Source organism: Rhyacophila brunnea, unplaced genomic scaffold (assembly GCF_057557595.1).
Source record: "Rhyacophila brunnea isolate RB1 unplaced genomic scaffold, BYU_Rbru_1.0 scaffold_2, whole genome shotgun sequence".
Classification (NCBI taxonomy): Eukaryota; Metazoa; Arthropoda; class Insecta; order Trichoptera; family Rhyacophilidae; genus Rhyacophila; species Rhyacophila brunnea.
In genome coordinates, this window is record NW_028232859.1 from 56,278,967 (window position 1) to 56,295,046 (window position 16,080).

General features: G+C 34.2%; 1 protein-coding gene across 4 annotated transcripts in view; it reads left to right on the forward strand.

Annotated features, from left to right (window-relative positions):
- LOC147072563 (potassium voltage-gated channel subfamily KQT member 1-like) overlaps nucleotides 1–16,080 on the forward strand; it is a 524,358-nt gene that overhangs the window by 411,141 nt on the left and 97,137 nt on the right. The window lies entirely within an intron of this gene.

The window sequence follows — 16,080 nt, forward strand, 5'->3', positions numbered from 1 at the left end:
AAGCGTGACATTTTCAATGATAAGTTCGCATTCTGACGTGACAGCTGGCAGCTTCGCTTCAAATTGTTTGTATGCAAACTTGTTTGACATATATAAGAATAATATATTTTAAGATATGCAAGATCTTGTTTGCACCAATCCTGTATTACCTCTTAATTCCCATATATGTATCCAGAGCACATCTAATCAATGTCCTAACCTAACCTAACCTTGTTTTTTTTTTTTTTTTTTTTTTCGGCGGGGGGAAATCTTCTTAAGACACCACCAGCAGTCAGCGGCGACTGACTGATGGTAGTGTGGGATTCTTACCCACTAAAACCCCCCTCCTCTTCTCAGCTGCCCCCCCGGAATCCGCTTTTATGCATTACTTCAGGGAGGCAGCTTTGTCCTTGCCTTTTGTTAGGCCACTTCTACCTGTTCTCCTCGCCGAGATGTTTCGTCTTCTTCTTAAAAAACCGCGAAAAGGTCAATATTCAAATTCAATTCAAACCAACGAAAATACAGTATACTATATAAGAACATCAAAATTGCGCACAAATAAATAGTAATACAATCATAAATAAACAGTGTGTGACTCGTGAGATAAGAGTGAAGTACTTCCTCTGTCTATCAAGAACAACAAATCAGTGCCCGGGGTTTTCCAATCCATCATTCCAAATACAGTACAAAATTTATCACCAACATTCTTCTTTAAATGCTGTCTTTTATCTGAACGAATGTTGACCATAGTTTTGTTAATATTCTTATTTATAAATTCTCTGAATATTAATAATTCTGTGCGTTGGTCGATCGACTTGTTTTCTTTTGTCCTCACTTTCTCAAGAATTAGTGCATATTTGTCATTTCGCGTCATGTCACCAAACAATTTTATTGCTAGCACTTTCTTAACTATGGTAAGTAGGGATTACAATGCCGGTATTTCAAAACCGGTATTCCAGTATTCGATACCGAAATACCGGTTTTAAAAATCAGACAATACCGATATACTGTCCGTTTGTATTAGTAACCAACCTCAGCCGTTGTGGCGAATATTTAATGATATAATAATATTTATACACTATAATGGATTTGGTTGTGGCTAATTTTTAGATGATTATCTACTAAAGAGTAACTAATACAATAATGGAGAAATTTAATAATAATATACATACGTGAATAATGTTGTGTTTGGTTTTACTTCTGACTGGATAAAAGTAAATAAATTATTGCTAAGTGTAAAAATTTCTATAAAACATTTGGTGGAATTATCAGTGGGACATATCCGCACATAGACATCTAAGAACACTCCATAATATAAATTTATTGAAAGATCATTCGAAGAAGAAAGCGCCAATAGTTCAACTACTAGGTATTTGTAAACATAGCATTTCTACTATATTTCATCTTTGCCTATTTTTAAAGGTTAACATATAGGTATATATACTTATTTAGATATATTTGCTATAAACTATTAATATTTTTATATCTTTATCTATCGGTACGTTTTTTTCCATATAATTCACGAATACCGGTATTGATATCGGTATTCAAAAGTAATTCATTTCATTCGGTGTTGCAATCCGTACTGGATCCGTACTGGATAAGAATTGAGAATCGATAAAAGTGTAAAAAATTGGGGAGGTAGTTATTCAGCAGTGAATTAACGGCATCCGATGATGATGATTGATGATTTTTGTTTCCTTATTTTGTTATCCTACAATTATATAGAATAATAATTATTAGTCTCTATCAAAGAATTTGAGAGTATATTGTTTGAGATTTTCACAGTTGATTGATATTTTATTTGATGTCTAGGCTGTCGCAAGGCGTTCCTTCCATTTATTTTTTCGAGCTTTCTGGATTAATTCCATATATGCCAATATCAAAGAGTTTTAAGAAGATTCTTATCTATTGAGAATGATCTTTGCAACGAGCCTGAAATGTCGAAGAAATAAAGACAAAGATCAACAGGAGACACCCTAAACATCAAATACAATAATTGAAGAATAATAAATATTCGATGTTTTACTAATTTCATTTAATATCGAGATATTTATTCGCAGAAAAGCTTACAGAACTGACTTTTCCATCAGTTTTCTTTATGATTTGGCGAATTTTTTATTTTATTATTATTTCACTCTTGGAAATAAAATAAATTCTAGCAGAATACTCCGAACGTCTATCTGCGAAAGCACCGAAACACAAAATAATAATTTACTTTACAAATTCTTACGACAGGTACAAAATTATCTCGTATACTTCAGAATCCGACTTTTCCGAGCAATATTTGCGCTTGTGAAATTTAATATTGACCCGAGAATGTTTCGCCAAAATTAAGAATGGGCCGGTATAAATATAATCCTGAAGGGCAGAAGAAAAAGGTGGGCTTTGTGGACTGTTTTCAAAACTCTATTCAGAGAAATAGATCTTGAATGCGTATATATTTCGATTTCTCTCTATTATGTAACGAATTCAATATTATCTTTTATATGAAAACCGCTCCGATATTGTCGATGAAAACATGACAAGGATTTTTCATCTTCAAAGATATTCACATAGTTCGGACGTACGAATCCCACAATCTAGTCCCCTATTATTCTTTATTGTAACACTCATTTTTTTTCATATTTCTATTGACTGAATGTACCTTAGGTCCTTGACGGAAATTTAATTTGAATTTCAAGCAATTTAATTGAACGCAATTATTTATTTATTTCAACAGAATGTCGATATTACAAACTATAAATCCAATATGTAAATAAGATGATATTTATATAATTTAAAAAAAGACTAGTTGAATACAGTGAGTAAGAAGTGCATAGAGAGCTCGCTATCCGAATGGGAATGGCTGGAGCAACATTCAACTCGATGCGGAGTGTCTGGGACTCACGATTGTACTCGGTCAAAACCAAATGTCGCCTATTCGACGCTTGCATTCTGACGGTGCTGCTTTACGGTAGCGAATAATGGCACCTTACGACGGCTCAGAGCAACCGTATACTAAGCTTCGAAAACAGATGTTTGCGACGGATACTGGGTGTGCGGTGGAACCTGGCTTGCCTGTTCTTCAAGCCGACCGGATTTCGGCGTCCTGTAAGGCCGCTAAATACCATCTATAGAATGTATACGGCGTAGCTACGGGATGCTGCTTTGACCTGGAATGAAGCAAGAAGACTGGCGAGGGACAGGATTTCTTGGAGGTGCCGCCTGGAGTCCATATGCTCCCACTGAGGGGCGGACATGGAAGAAGAAAACATGTTCATGTTTTTTTTCATTCATTTGATTTGCTTATTGTACTTTTCTAGCTTATATAATATTGTTAATTGTATGACTTATTTATGGAGTATTTACATCGTCACCTCAATACTACAACTAGAATATAACTTGATTTTCACTGTTTTTGAGTTAGCTATTGAATATGATTCTACATTTCTTTCTCTACAATATAATGAAACTAGAAATGTCAGAAGTTAATGGGAATTGTATTAATTTTGTTTTTGAAAATATTAGATAACTTTAAAACCATAAATGCATTAAATAAATAAAATAATATACGAGTATCTACAATATTTTTTCATACAATTGAACATTATTTAATTGTTCCCAATAATACACAATTTTACATTTTTATTTTAAATAATAATTATAGCCTAGATTTATGTATTAATCAAGTAAAGTAAAAATTTCATTTTCCCAACAATAAACAAATCAGAGTTTTCTAGTTGTAGTACCTATTGATGTGACGACATATAGAAATGCTTCTGGGAATTTAAGCCAATTCCAAGAATCGATAATGGTTAAGGCCATACCTCAGTTGAGACACGGTCTAAAAAGATCGTCGCTAGGCGATGTGCGGATTGCGGGTCGCGGGTGCAAATGAGGCATGTCAAACCAAATATAATTTGTCTTATAAATCCAACATGTGTCCATTTAATGTTCTGTTTATTGTTTTATCAGTAACAATAATAATATATTCATTGACATGTTTTCTTTTTAAAGTAAATGGGTAACGTTTTAAGTCATCTTTACACGATTTAAGAATTATTACGGCTGTCGCCATCACGAAGCAAAATGACGTGTTTCCAGCTCTACATTCTCTCTCCGAATGGGAGCGAGTGCAAAATTTCGTCGCGCCTATGGTTGAAAATTATTTGCCGTTTCACTGATGAATTACCTTAATACATGGTACTACCCACTATTTTACTTTTTCACAACGGACGAATCGTTCCACGACTACGACAATCAGTGCCAATGGTCTACTAAAAGTTACCTCGTTTTCACACGATCTATGCTCCGGATTTGGTTTCAAAGTAGATAATATATTCTTCTTGTATTTTTTGAAAACTATCATAATTTATAAAATGTAACTCTATCAAGTAAAATCCTGATTTAATTAATATGAAACCAATGTTCATGATTGTTTTATAGAGGTCAGTAATAAATAATGTTAATTTTACTGATTTTCCAAAAATATCGTATGCCATATTTTTTTGGATATTCAATATAAATAAAAGATGAACGATGTTTTCTGTTATTATTATTTTCATTCGGTTGTTCACAAAACATTTGAAACCGGTTTTTTTTTGAAAATCAGTAGCCTTCATTTTTCAAACATTTATCGTTTAACATTACTTAAGTACTAATTTCTATTTACGATTTTTAATTTGGATTTTTTCCTATCGAATAAATTATTTTTTTTACTATGTTTAGTATTTTTTTATGAATGACAATTGGCGAAACTGTTGCTAGTATGCATTAGGTATTTACCACTTAAAACATTTGTGGCAAACCTATGGTACACGTGCCACTAGTGGCACGCGAGACGATTTTGTATGGCACGCGTTTGAAGAGAAAAAATACCTATTATAATAATAAATGACAGATCACATTGTTTAAAAAATAGCAGGCAAATACTCTTCAAGAATAATAATTATGTTTAATTTAAATATTTAATTGCAAAGGTCGGTCCTTAGACTTTATGCACCATATATAATATTATCGCAATAACCACATCAGGTGGCGGGGATTGTCGCACCGCGAATCTCTAATTTTGATCGATTTACAATGCTTGTACCACTATAGCGAGAGAATGCCTCATCTGATCAGATCAATTCTATTGTCAATTTGTGAGTAAATAACAAAATAATTAATACATTGACAAACAATTTCATTTCTATCCACAAAAAATGACTGCATCAAATAAGAAACAAAAACTTGGTGAAGCTAGCAGTAGTAATTCTGGATACGGTTTTAAAATGAGTGGACCGAAATGTATGATAAAGCTAAATGTATGCTTCGTTTTGTGAGTGGTATCTAGAATTTTTAATTTTTTTTTTAGAATTTTTAAAAACTATTTTTCTCCATAACTGTCAGACAGTTGAAAAATAATATTCGGGAAAATTTGGCACGCGTACATAAAAAGGTACGATATCCCTGACATCACATATAACAATATTAAAACAGATACAAGTACATTAATCACAGCTTAACAATGGAGCTACGTGCGTAAACATGACAAAAGACAACGACAAAAAAATGTATTAATTCTGTACGAACATAAAATAAAATCACATATGATGATATCTCTGCGTGGTTGTGGTTAATAACGGTGGAGAAAATAAAGAGAGTATGAGACATTGACGTCATTGCACTGTGGACTACGGATTCACCATATCGCATTGTATAGTATTGTAGTCTGTATTGTGTTGTGGTTGATTCAATTACACTGGCATTAGCATCTTAGCGGGCGCTGTTGGCCGGAAAGGAAGGCATTACGCCCGACAAAGGGAAAGAAATGGCAGGCAAATAACGTTAATGCTAAGTCACTTCCGGACCAAGACAATTGTTTTTCTCTCTCACTGTTTTAAAACTTAAGTAACTGAGCTTCGTTTTCAATCAGACTTGCGTAATTATTTGGTATGCATTAGTTCGGCCAGCGGCAAAGAATCAGCAGTAAACGATTATCTTTAACTCAGGACCGTTGTATCGTATATACGTAAAATAGTTAGGTAAGTACAAAATTCGTATCTAAAATATCATATTTTTCAGAACCGATTCAATTATCTTCAGGTTGTATTAACTGATTTTTGTTTTTTTACGTCAAATGGATGGTCGCCACTTGATCAACCTATTAGGTACCATGCTCTGTGTTTAAACATACAATATTGAAAAACAGCTTGTGAATTTTGCTAAATCCGGGATTCAAATCCGGCTTTATAAACCGACGCAGTAACCGCTCGGCTATCATGGGTGCACTCACTTTTAGAGTCTTTTAAATAAATGGTCTGCATATGTGCCGAGTTATAGACCCTGAGAGCATGGGAGCGGAAAGCAATAATCGATGCCTTCGAAATAAAGTGTTAGCGACAAATGCTTCAGATTTCTAGGACAGAGCATAAGACAAGCATGTCTGTCATTTAGAAATCGGTAGTCATGATCCTCAGCCATGATGGAATGACTAAGAAGAAGAATAACAAAAACCTGGAATTCCTAAAAGCAAAAAGCCTCTATAGACATGTTCATATACATACATCAAGCGATTGAAAAATCTTAAATTGCATTTTCCTGAAAGTGATCTTTTTGCACATACGATACTCTAGGTCTCGGGTAGAGATATATTGAATGTATGGTACTTATGCCGATAGCTCATTAAATAGATCACTCACTTAGAAAAGTCAGTATAAGTTAAGATAGCCTATAACTACCATCATGTACCTACATACTTTGAAAATATTTTCCCAATAATAAGTATGATTTACTTTCGCTCATAATGCAGGTAAACGTATATGGTAGCAGAGTCATTTAATTCTCTTGGCTAAGCGACTTCCGTAAGTGACTTAATATTCAATGCGTTGGTGACCTGATATGTACTGCAAATTAGTCAAACTTCGATAAAAGACGGGACCAATAGAATAGGAACAAGTGAATGAAATTATTTTCCAGGAATCTTAACTCTGAAATATATGAATATAATGCTAACGCCAGTGTGGCGTCACAATTAATATGAAACGCCCCAGTATTGCCAACCTGAAAAGAACTAAAAGAAAGATGGGCGAATGACAGTGATTCTTGGAGGAGCTACATTGCTATTGTCTCGTTTTAATAATAAATAGCCATCTCGTACTTCAAGTTTTTTTTGTTTTGTTATAGGTACTCCAGCGGTGGCAAACCAATGCCAACGCGTAAAAGAATTTTATATTAAATCAAAGAAATATTGCTGTATCTTCAAAACGCTCGCAATACTACGCTTATCGACTACTTATTAGTAATTTGAATTAAATGCCTTTTCAACTTTTTGATAATCATATCTTCCGCCTGCGTATAAATAAACATCACATTTGTGTGAATCTTCGCCAGTATGTATTTTGAATGGTAAAGTCTGCTTTTATATGAATATGCACAGTATTTAACTAGTTTTCACCCGTGTCCGGAAACTTGTACGTTGTACACATGCAGTTCGCCGTATCACACTTCACCTCGAAATGTTGTATCGGAAATATATGGCCGTATATTAAAAACCGTCCAACCTCTTTGGGTCGTACGGTACTATTGACATAAAATTCATGTCTAAATAAAACACGGTTCTTGTCATTTTACACTTTACATGAAGCTAACAGCAAAGAAATTTTGAAAATAGCCGATATACTATAGCTTAGGGGTTTTCATTCTTGAATTCATGAATTTCGCCAAAATCAGCTATGAAAATTGAATTAATTTTCATACTGAATCTAATAAAATTGGAGACTGTATAGTATACGGGGATCTCTTTCCGACAATAAAGCTCATGGCGAACTGTGCCACGGTGAAATGTTTTACGTACAACTTACATGTAACCATTTTCATCAATAAGTGATTTTAAGTGGTTTCCACTAGTACGTATTGTTTTATATGATTTTGTGAAATATTGTGCTCTCATAAGATAAAGAAAATAATCAATAAAAATGGTTGTTTTATTTTCATTTTATGGGAGGTGGAAGGCACTGAAAAAATATTTATATAAATGGTATAATTATTGCAATTCTGTACTTATTTAATATTTTCTTTATAATATTGGTATATTTTATTAGTTTTTTTGGCTCGTATGCATAAAAACGTTCGCAAGCGCTATTATACTCAATAAGTATACAGGCGGGATTTTTCTTATGTAAAAAAACATTATTTTCTTCCTTTTCGACGCGATGTAGATGTAAGTTTTGTATCAAGAGCGCATGAAAATAGCATTCCGATGAAAATGAAGATGTTATTTTTAGTACTCTTCGCCTAATAATAAATGATGAGAAGTGTTTTTTTTTCGAAATACAAAACTTTATCGATTACGATAGATATTTAAAAATATTACCTCATGTTTTTGTTCGATATATTCAGCTAAACCCAATGAAAACCAACCACTCAACATTAATATTATATTAGTCTTAAAATTTAATAAAATAATTACAAAGAAAACCTTTGAAAAGCAATATAAAATTGTCAGAGCTAGCTGTAAGAACCACGCGATCGAGACTGACGGCAGTGACAGGTCACACCACTGCATTGCAAATATATATGTATGGGGATAAACAACTCAATCCGTGTCAGCATCGATATTAAATAACTGTCTGCAAATATAAATTCCTTAATATCCATTTCCCGTAGGGTCCAATTATGGCAAACTCAGTAAATAGCTTACTGCAATTATAATTTCCGCAATATCTATTTTTCCACATAGTCAGCCATATCCAATGACGTAAACTCTATACTAAAGAGAGTAGCTGACTCAATTATAATAAGTATGTCTTAAATATTCTTTTCAAGATATTATTTTGATCGTGAGTACGTCAATAAATACTGGATCATAATTCATTGAAGATGTCACTCGAATATAAGTTCCGGGTCTATTAGTATCTTAGTCTCGGTATCGCTCCGCACAATATCTCATTCTACCGAGACTCGGACCTCGGAACAATATCATAAGTATTGTAACTACTGTAACATACTCTTGTACCGACTGTTTACGCTGCAAATAAAACTCGCTCATCCACCCATCGGAGCAACCACCAAATCTCGACCTCTTCATCCACTATATATGACACCCACATGTGTATTATACATCTCGATACTACACTCCAAGAGCATCTGTTCCGATTGCGGCGTCCAAATAAGCGTTGTATGGAAACCTTTACGCCATATAGTAAAACCGAAAATAAATAACATCTTAACAATATCATATGGGGGGGGGGGGTGACAGGGTTCTGGCCTAGGAATCCGGGCTTAGGAGGGCCCTGCGTGATGGGTCGACCAGATAAATGAGATAAGCGCACTTTAAAAATTCACTCTAATAGTAAAAAAATTGCCTGCGGTGCTATTGCGAAGTGCTATTGCTAGTGCTAGTGCGATAATAACTATGTTCAACGAAATTGCTTCGGGTGTTGATATATTCCACCTACGTGAGGATGAGTATAGGTGGACGTTGTTTTATAAATTCTTAAAATAGGATCTGCTTAACTCATCCGGTGTACTTCCTTGTACCTATCTAATTTATATTTTTTTTACATTTACACATGTCTACTGTTCAATACCATACTATCTATCTCTATACTGATCTATCTCTTTTTTTTATGTAATACTGTTCTATAGTTCTTTGATTCTAAATGTCATGTTGTGAATGTCTTAAACTTGTAATTTGTAAAGTCTACAATATGTTAAAAATAAATAAATTTAAATTTAAAAAAAATAACATTTTAGAATATTATGTGGTCATGCGATACAATTTTTTATTATTGTCAACTTAACAACTCAATAAATTAAAGTACCTCGAACACCATTTGGAAAATGCTTGTGTAGTGTCAGATTTACTTTAACATTAGCTATAGGTAAGGGGGGGGGGGGGGCGCCAAAGATTCTAGCCTAGGGGGATGGCTATATGTGTAGTATTTTTCATAGTCACATAAAAACACCCCTGACTTTCTCGACCTGGTATTTCAGTTAAATTGTATAAACCTAGGCAATCATTTTACTTCACCCGTTATATCATATATAGGAAACTTGCTTATATTCATGTATTTTGTCTTTTTATAGATTCATAGTTTTTAAGCATGATTATTGAAGGAGGATAAAATAATAAAGCACCCATTCACTAATTTCGATCGTCTATAATAAAACATATATTTCAGTTTTAAAACATTGAATATCGGTCTCGACGCCATCTCATTATTTCGATGCATGTTTATCAATAGATATTTAAAAATATCTCTCTGATGCACGTGTTTATACACGAAACATGTTACGTACATTGAAAGATTCTTTTTATACGCATTTTATATTGCACCACTAGAATTAACAAATTTAATTAATAACGACAAGAAATTATCTGTTTCAAAAATGCATAATCAGAAAAAGTAGATTTTATTTTAGTTGTCTCATGTACCAGTCCATCTGCCATTTAGAAGATTTCTTGTTTAAAAAAAAAATATTTTTAGGTTATTTAATAAAAAAATACGTTAGTACCATTGTAATATATTTATTTATTATAAATGAGTATGATGACGTTAAAGCTGTTGACCAATGCGCCATAATACGCAATACATTTTTCTTCTTTTTTCACTTTATCATTGTAAACTCTCACGCCTCTTGCTATGCCAGACCCGCAGTGTGTAGATCACTTTTGTAGCACCGCTGCAATTGAGGTAGGGTCTGTACAAAAATACAAAATAAAATTATAAACAGTGTGATATTATAAACCGTTATGAAATGAATAAAAATATTTAACTACTAATAAAAAAACAATATAAAACACGAAAGATATAAGAAATTAAGTTCTTATGTAAATATTAAAAACAATTAGGTATCTATTTAACACGTCCTCAAATATTATCTTCTTCATCTTCTTTCACCCTGTCACGACTCAGCATTGGGGCATAGGGCAAGTACAAGTACAAGTACGCGCGACTTCCCTCGATCCATCTCCAACTCTTGCGCCTCCCGCCATTCCAGACCTGCAGCTCGTAGATCGCTTTTGTAGCACCGCTGCAGGGTGAGGGAGGGCCGGCCACGTCGATGGAACCCTTGAGGCTGTGTCACAAGGGTACGAAGTGTCGCGCTCTTTGGCCGCATTCGGAACACATCTTATAATAATATATATAATAATCTTTATGATGCTATTAAAAATATGTTAATTGCACGATAAACGTCACCATGAAACATCACATCTGTTCTGTGACGGAGTATTATGAAAACGACAGAATTGCGAATTATATTGGCTGAAACATGACAATTAATATATATTGGCGGATTTTAAATGTACCCATGGAGTAGTAAAAAGAAATACATTAAAAGAACAATCATTCTCCGGGTTGACAAGGACTGCATTGATAGTATACCCAGAAGGAAAGGAGTCGGAAAATTCTTTTGATTGTCGTTATGATAAGGAAAGAATCCGTATGTCTTTAAGTAAAGAAATCGAAGAAATCTATTATAGACTTGTTCCAACTTTAATATGTGGACCGACTCCAAGCAATGGTGTCATATTCTAGAATACCTAACACAAATTATACGTATATAATAGTGTAGATGTTATTAGGATATTCTCGAATAATCTTGAAACCCTCACAACCATGGCTTCCATAAGGGGGGACTGACAGGGTTCTAGCCTGAGGGCCTGAGCTTAGGCGGGGCCCGGCGTGGTTGGATTAACCAGTCGAGTGATATAAACACAGATCACAAATTTACTCTAATAGTAAAAAAGTGGCCTACGGCGCTATTTCAATTAAAGCATATTAACATAAATTAATATATGCAGCTATGTGATTCAATTTGATATGATATGGTGATTGATATAATTAAATGATAATTATTCACGTGTAGATTTTTATTTTATAATTATTATTAGTTTGTTGTTTCCAATCTCATAAAAAGTGACTATATTTTATCCAATATGGCGAAGGGTCACAAAATTGTCACGATCTGTGCTCCATAATAAATGATGATGCTTAATGACGACAACTAAATGAATACCCTTAATTTTACCACGGAATTCCATTTTGGGAACACTACTGTAGGAAATCACACTACCTTTAACCGTAGTGATATTGTAACGGAAAGAAAAAAGGTAGTGGGGGTGGGTAGGATTGTATGAAAGAAGGATAGGATGGGAATTATGAGGGAAAGGCAGGGCGCCTGGGTACGAGGAGCATGGGTATGGGATAGAGGATGGGATGGGATTGCGGCAGAGCAATGAGACCGGGGATAGGGTCGTGGGAGGTTGACATGCCTCCAAAGCCGAGTAACCCGTCGGGCTGCTTTACCCATTCGGTTACTGCTGTAACTGTACTCTATGAATTGCATGGAGACAATAAAAAGGTTATTAAATAAAAACGCGGCTATTAAATTTTAACAAAGGTATAATTGAAGTATCAATAATGAAATAATGAAAGTATAAAAGTGTATAATTAATTAATTGTTAACGAGCGCCTGCCATAAAATAATTTAGTTAATTTAAATCACAGATAAAATGTGCTAGTTCGGTGGACCGTTACGTAATTGATTAAAATAAATACCAGGTTAAAATAACCTCAGTTCCTTCCGTCCTCGATTCCTTCCAAAGCGGAATCAAAGGGTGATCCTCCATCGCGTGTCGTCAGGGTTTTAGAGTCATGTTCTTCCTTCGGATTCCATAGCCTGAGAGGAACGTCCTTCGACCGGAGACCAGAAACCGAGAGCCATGTTAATCGTTCGGACGCCAGAAAAACGAGAGAGATGTTGATCGTTCGGGAGCCAGAGACTGAGAGAGTGATTGTTGCTCCTGCTTCAAGTTAAAAAGCTTGCCCGCTTGGCGCCGGAAATAGTTCAACGAACTTATTTCAAACTTTTCGACGCGCGCATGCGTCCTTAGGTTGTCTTTTTCGTCGAGTTGCTAGCATAAAAAGTGTGGTCATGTAAATAACATGACAATATGTTGGGGGTCTGCCAAACATCCTGGCCCTGGGCCCGCTTAAGGATGTGGGGACCATTCTCACAACAAAACCAAACATGTTAAGAATATAGCCAAATCCTTTACCTACCTCAGTATCTCTACTCTCCCTTACAATAATTGTATTAAATTATACTGAATATGACATATTTAAAACTGAGTGCCTGTCACATCTTTTCCATCATTGTGAATATAATATTATTACGAAATGACTCTCAAAAATCTCACAAAATATTAAACAACAAAATTACACAACAAAACTACACAAAACAACTAATTCTGGAAATTAAAAAAAATAAAGAAATAAATGGAGGAACATAATGATTCCTCAATACATACTCCTTTTAAAATCGAAATGGAATAACAGAATATTTTAAAGAAAGCATTGTAAAAAATGTGTAGGCATATTATAATATATACTAGACTCGTATACTTTTTTATTGCTATGAAAAGAAATTCGTATGTCGTGCTTAGATGTCGTCTTGTAAATTTCAATATTTTTGATAATATAATAATGCGTATTTAATACTGCTAATCTTATTTGCATATTTAATCGATACTTATAATATTTCAATTCCGCAAATGTTCGCAAAGCATCCATATCTGCGTGATTGTGTGAATACTCGCGTGTCATGGAATGACAGAATATGGTGTCAACTGTCACTGGTCTGCGCGCATGTTCTAATACGCATCATGTTTGCTTATATTTTTTGCTATCAGTTAAATAGAAAATAAATGACAATATAATAGCTATTCGTGACATTCGCTTTGAATGAATAATTGACTTTTAGATATTTATTAAACTTATTTACATATTATATTACATTAAGAACTATATAGAAAAACAATAATAATAAAATAGTAAAACAAAATAAGTGACAAATGGTGTAAAATTAAATGATTTAAGTATAATAAATAATATAATTATAAAACTATTTATATACTTACTAGGTTTCCCTTATGCGTCAATGACATTGAGTTACTTTACAAGCTGTGTGTTGGCGAATTTAAAAGCGGGCGATTCAACTACTGCGATTGTGATGATGACACACAAAACTTTCCATTCGCTGAGAACCCAACAAGCTAGCGACTATTTTGACAGAACGTAGTTCGTATTTTTACCTGGAGTTCGCTACTACGCTCTACTGCGCAGACGCAGTACCCACACGGTGTGTAGCATGTAAAGTTGACCGGTTTTCAACTTTCTTGGTAGATTGTTTACAATCTGCTTGTTAGCTTGTTCGATGATGACACTGGGCGACTTTACAGGCAAATTGTAAATTCGCCAATAAGCAGCTCGTAAAGTAGCTCAATGTCATTGACGCTTTAGTATATAAAATACCCCCATATAGTCCCCTGTATACCTCAAGAGTACCTAAAACAGCGACTGCATTACCTCTTTGGATTTCTATGCTTATTCATCCAGGTACTCACCTGTTTTATTAGTCAAGCAACGACCGATCTCAATCACTGTTTTCAAAGAAGTCGGTCCCCAGGGTCCAAATGTAATAGACCATGGTCGTGCTTTTAGTAGTGGACTGTAATTTTAAGATGATGGTGGATTACGGATCTAGGTAGGGGGGGGGGTTAACAGAATGCCAGTCACTGACCTTTTGGTTTTGGTCTGGAACCTGACGGTTCGGAATTTCACTATGGTTTCACTTGGATTTTGATGATGAATGATGATGGCAAGTTCATGATGGATGATAGACGTGACGTTCGCTCAAACTGTATCATATTTAGTCCAACGAAGGTCAAGCAGATCTGTTTTGTCTGAGTTAATCTTTGGTTAACGAGGGCTTAGCTGTAACAAGCCTACACGCGCCCGTTGTCTTGATGTAACTAAACTTGTAACGTCGAAAGGGTACTCGATGGACGAATCACCATATACGCACAGCGGTTTCACAAGTGCCAGTTAGCGACTACTTATCTTTAACAAGACTAAGCGCGTCCGCTGTCTAGATATAACTTAACTTAACTTGCAATTACGATCCACTCATGACCCGTAACTGCTGACTTTCCTGGTATTATGACAATAATTTGGGATTTGAGGTTGGTGGGAAGAAAGGATGAATACGACCATAATTATTGGCCCAAGCAGACAATGCAATTAGGTGAAAAACAGTAATATTTTTTGGCTTTGTTTGACTCAGTAAAAAGAGTTGACGAACCTGACGATAATAATAATTGAAATGTCTTTATGTGTTTACATTTATTCATCCCAACCGTACTTCTCGGTTATTGGTATTCCGTTACCACTGAATTAAAATATAACTCGGTTTTTCATGTGCGCTTAATTTTGCATGAATCAGATGATAAAATACTATACGTTTATTATGAATTATATACGTATGTCAATAATAATACGTATTCACCGCGCAAACACAGTGTAACTCAATCCAAAGTTTGAATAATAAATAAAACGCGGGTAAATTTTATCCGGGAACCCCAGGCAAGCAAAAGCTTACCGCAGCATTACTGAGTGTAAGCAAATATAATAATTTCCACCATAATCCACAAAGCAGTTTGTGTAAAATACACTTAAAACTAAATTGTGCCAAGGCTCATACTATTATTACCAGAATCATTGCAAGATGATAATATTGTATCTACGATGTGTTGATGAATAAAATATGCAAGCAATATAATATGTAAAATAAGGTCAATTATCTTTATCATTTCAAAGTGGAGCATATGGAATTCCACAATACTATTGGTGAATAAGTTGATACCTACGTACGAAATTGTACGATATACTACAACGATGAAATTTCAAAACTTCACTGATAATATCAAAACAAAAAATGAATTTATTCTATATTTTAAAAATAATTAATTAATTGCCTGAGGCTTTATAAAAAAATTACAAGATAAAAAGAATTTTTTATATACCACGTTTTTAAATTTTCTGTTGAATCACATAAACTTGACTATTCTATGTATTAATAAAAACTTTTTATTGTACTTGATAGAAATACTGAATAAATATTATAGAATATTGAAATATCATTTTGACATTTCATATTGATTTCCATAGTACCTAACGCACGTATATATTAATAATTTAGTTGCTAGGACCCCCTTAGCAACCGACAATAATAACTTTCCATACAAAACAGAATTAACTGAAAATGAATACAATTCTGATTAAAAATGGC